We start from the raw sequence: 5,505 nt of genomic DNA on the forward strand, positions 1-5,505 counted from the left end.
AACAATATCCACGTTACAGCATACAATAATGACAAAATACGAGCACACCGGAAACGGGATTGCTTTGGCGCCAATGACGGTAAGAAGCCCGCAAATACGTAAATAGTGTTGCAAACGAACAAAAGCAAAATATTATGACTTCAAAGAATATACATTACAAGGAACGATTTTGCCTACTGATATTATCACATTGTTGCTTAATGTAACAACACAAGATTCCAGATAATGATGCTGCATCATAAAGGTTGTCGCTCGTACCTTGACTTGGCCGGTTTTGAATTCACTGGCTGCATGACTTGGCCGATTCTGTTGCACGACCGAGATTTCAGTGCTCTATAACATGAAGACATGGACGATTTTAAAGCATATTCTTGTTTCATCTGATAGTGTTATACTTCTACTTCAAATTTATAACCTTAACTGATTTTCGTAAATTTTGTGACTTGGCCGGTTTTGATACTAGACGCCTCCTATATTTGCTGGCTTGAAATGATGTCAGAGAACTATAAACGCTCTTCTCCCCGTGCCGTAATTTTAACACCCTAAGGCTATGAACTTCTTCCACTCCGGTAGTTAGGAAAGTGAGTCGATCCTCCGTGTCGTAATTTACTGTCATAGAAACCCGAAGAATTGTACTTTAATTACGAGCAAACTGTAATGTGTCAATTTTCAAATCTAATTTAGCTGACATTTTGCTCATAGCAAACCAGGAGCAACTTTCAATTACATTAATTAAATCCTTGATGTGCTCCAACAAAACAACACAAATGTCAAGAATTCATTTCTTATCGATAGTCCCGTGCGCACTGGAGAAACGTATGTGCTTAATTCAATTTAGGGCTTCGTGTTTTACCAGTAGCTTGGACGGGGATAGCCACCATTTTTCTTCCCAGCAGTCAATCAGTGCACTGCACATTCAAAATAGTAGAAATCTATAATCCCTAGAAATGATTTAACTCTTTCAGACGAACCGCTTTCATTTTCTTTTCAGTTTTACCAATTTCCAATTTGCCCGGAATTTTGTATCAGGATCAGTAAAGATCAAAGTAAGTGCAGTTTTCTGATATGCCATATGTTGCAATGTCAAGAGTGCGAAATTTTGACGTCCTTAACGTTGCAATACTGCTAAAAGGTAATTGTAGAAGAAATATCCTATCTTACTATGTATACAAATGGATGCACGTGCGTGTGTGTGTGTATAAATGACACATCTCCTCCTGAACTACTAGAGCAATTTCAACCAAACTTCGTTAACTTACGACTTACTATCTGGAGACGAGCACTTGGGAGTAAGTCATCCGTAGCCCCCTTACGGTTGGGGAGTCAGGCGGTTAGATATAAAATATACGAAAATAGTGTCGAATCCAGAGTTTTCGGGGTCGCTGAGATGAATAGTGACACTCCCGATTTTAAAAGTCAAAGTTCATCTCCCTTTTGGGTGGAGGAATAGGGGATTGAGATATAAAAATAATCGAAAATAGTGTCGAATCCATAGTTTTTGGGGTCGCTGAAATGAGTAGTAACATTCTGGATCTTTTAAAGCCCACGTTCAGCCCCCTTTTGCATATGAGGTGAGAAAGGTTGAAAAAATAAATTGTCCAAAATGACCGAGATAATGGACGTATGTATGTTCCATTGTGGCTATCAACCAAACTGTCCGGCTTCATGGCTAAGTGGTTAGCGTGCTGGCATTTCGTGACAGGGCTCCCGGATTCGATTCCCGGCAGGGTCGGTGATTTTAACAATAATTGGTTAATTACCCTGGCACGAGGACTGGGAGTATGTGTCGACTTCATCATCATTTCATCCTCATTACGACGGGCAGGTTGCCTATGGGAGTCAAATGGAAAGACCTGCACCTGGCTGGCCGAAGTCCTCAGACACCTCCCGGCACTAAAACCCAAACGCCATTTCATTTTTATCAACCAGACTTGTTACAAGTATGACTTACAACCTAGAAAATATATTGTGGGAGTAAGACGCCCCTAGAACCACAAGGGAAGGGAGTGACATACAATCGATATTCGTAAATGGAAGTCAGTATAGAGCGATCTATATATATATACTGAACTTTATGTATATTTATAAATTAAGGTATAAAAATGAAAATAAACGTGAATTAATGAGACTCCTCCAGACATCTTAGAAACTTAAAACTTGGGACCAGACAGGCAGATAACCTCAGGATCCCTAAGGAAATCGAGAATTCTAAAAATTATCTGAGAGGCCACACTGGGAGTTTCAATTTTTCATAAGAATACAGTCGGATATATTGCACCCGCTCACTTCCTGAGTCCCAGACTAGCATTTATCTCAGGGGTGATCAGTTCGAAAACGATAAAAAAATTTATATAAAGAAAATCAATTATATATCGGCGCATCAAATGAACACAGGGATGAACGGGGCATGCAAATTAAGGTTACGGGGGACGACTCATTCATGGATACAAATTTTTGACTCCACAATAGGACTGGGAAGTGACAACTTAAATTCCATGGGCATACTGGATTATCTACAATAAAAAGATATGGAAATTGTTTCCTATGGAAATTGCAATGAGGAGCAATTTATTCACTTATTTTGCATACTACACATGATAACAATTATTACATTGGTACATTTCCATCCTGAAAAATAAATGACATACTACTTGGATTTACCTCACTACTCTGGTAGTGTAAAACATCTGGTGAATTCGCCCCAATTGGTTACTGGGGATCGAATTCACATCCGTATGATTGGACGTTTCACCGCTGGAGATCTTCTTTCGGAGACGAAGGCACGACAGTAACTTTTTACTGTCGTCTCCTCGTTCCGTTTGGACATGAGACACGTCCGGTATGTACATTCTGGTGAGCCGGACACCCACCGTGGAAAATGTTATCGCCTCGAAAAAACGGGAGTTTATAATACGGACAAACTCTTAGCCTATTATTTCCAGATTCACAAACACGCCAGGTAGAGTTCATTAACTCAAAGCCTATTTCAATATTTACACTTGTCAATACGACAAGACGTACGGAAAGGTTCATTACTATGCTCTGACCCTGAAGACATGTGCCGTCCGTGGGTTATTTACGTATCTACCGCTAACAATCTCCCCGTGAAAACCCAACATCTGGTTCGGAGCAGTTCGACACAGGATAACTGTCCCTATCATATCCTCCTATGATTATTAAATAATATCATTACCATTCTTTATCTGATCATTATCATATTCTTTGACTACCATCAATTAATTTTATTATTATCAATAATTTCAATTATAATCCTTTATTTGATTATTATCATTTGTCATCCGGGATGATTATATGCCAACCCTTGCCGACGTTGTAACGTTCCAGACGTTACAGTGTAATTATGTTAATTTTATTATGTGTAATTAATTCAGGAATTTAACGTCATGATATTTATTTTGGTAGGTAATTGTATTATAATTCATGTTTAATCATTTGCTCACTATCATTTCATTACTTTGTAACTACGACTTATAAACGAGGGCTGAATATCCTAATATTCACTTAGATTCTTGCGACAGTCGGTTAATATTAACTTGCAGTAGATTTCAGTTATCTTGCCACATCACCGAGGAGGAAGGGAGGACAAATTTAGACACCAAGTTCTGAGAAATGCGAGCACGTGTTCACGCGTCCTAACGTAAGCTACCGTATTTCGACCAGAATGATTCGAACTGTTCACCGCCTATATTTTCAAAGGAGCGTCATGTTGCCATGGATACTGAGTGAAAGGACGAATAGAAGAACAGTTGATATCATGGTTTTGGCCCGTCAACTCTAATATCTAGAGTGGGGAGAGAAGTGTCATCTGATTGGACCACGTGTAGCGGCCTGTAATTAGCGCGAGAGAAGGTTATAAGAGGGCGTGTTGGAGCTCCTGGAGGGTCTCTCTACAACGTCTTATTCGCTTCTGCGAGTCTCTCTACATTATTCTACGATCTTCTACGAGGCTTCTACTTGATGTTCTACTTGATTCTGCGTCTCGATACTTAGAAATTCTGAATGAGGGGTGTATAGCCACTCTCATCAGGAAGTACGTACAGCACGGCTACAAGACCGGTTTGAACCAGTCTAAGTCAATAGATAGTTTTAATCTAGATAGAAATGAAACTTCAGAGAACATTATCAGTAAAGTTGGAAGGATTCTTAATTGAGTATCCTCTCCATATAACCCAAGGTGGTTCTTCTAACTGTGACATAGGGCTTATCTCCAATCTATGGGATAAAGCATAATAGGGAGTGTTAGTTTTGAAGTCATCTTCCAATTAGTGGTGGGTGCAATTTGTAAGGCAGGAATGGTACTGAGCTGCAGATGAAGAGATATCAAAGACGACCGGTGATGTTCCAGCTACAAGGAGGGAAGCTTTCCAAGGACCAGCAGAACAAGACGACATGGTGAGCAAGCGAGTTAAAGATATTGCAAGTTTTCGCGAAGTAGAGTCATTCAATTTTTTATTAAATTCATTTTCTATTTTAAATTCAGTTCTCGTTAAACCGTCGTCATTTATATTAAATATAATAAATAGTATTTTTCTAGTTTACTTTAATCAATTTGCCTTAATTAGCCTTTTGATTTCTAATTCTCCTGCTTAATGATTAGTGCACTATCACCTCACCCCTGCGATAAGAGTCTGTCCAAGCTTGATTATAAATTTTATCTTTAAGTCCTCAACTTAAAGATTGGCGCCCTTTGCTTGCTTGGTTGCATTTCTCATTTGATGATGGTTCTCCGAGAGGGGAAGTCACATAAATGCCGCTCCAACGTGTGGCGAGAAAATCATTAAGTACGGAGCAGTTAATAACAGTAACAATATCAGAATTCGTATTGTGGGCAAAATTTGGATATCCACGTTTCATTAAGAGTGTTTGATTGTGGGAAGGGTCATGGCTGATCAGACGAAAGAAGAGAGGATGTTGCGCAGTGGACGGGCGATAAAAGGCAATAATGTATTGAGTTCAGAGGAAGAGTTGTGTAGTCTTGTAGAGGAAATTGAAGATAGAAGTGTAAGTAGTATGGAGAGTGAAGGCAAACAGAAAGAAGTCAGTATGGAGTCAGATGATAGTAGGATGGGGGGCGAAGCGGAAGTAAACACTAACAATGAAAGTAATAATAATGATCAGTTAATGGGAATGATGCAGTTAATGCTAAGTAAGATAGAGGACAGTAAATCTGAAATAAAAAAATGAATTGGAACAAATTAAAACAGATGCAGAACAAACTAAATCTGAGCTTAAAAGTGAATTGGAACAAATTAAAACAGATGTAGAACAAAATAACACTAAAATTGAGAGTATTAAATATGAACTTAAAGAACAGTTAGAGCAAACTAAAGCTGAATTAAGTAGGGAGATGAGGGAAAATAAGGAGGAAGCGAATCGGAGAATGGACGAACACAGTAGGCAGTTACGCGATCTGGTGGTAAAAAATGAACATTTTAATAAGCGATTAGAGGACCAGGAAAGTGAATATGTACGGCAAGGGAAAAA

Source organism: Anabrus simplex, chromosome 1 (genome assembly GCF_040414725.1).
Source record: "Anabrus simplex isolate iqAnaSimp1 chromosome 1, ASM4041472v1, whole genome shotgun sequence".
Lineage (NCBI taxonomy): Eukaryota > Metazoa > Arthropoda > Insecta > Orthoptera > Tettigoniidae > Anabrus > Anabrus simplex.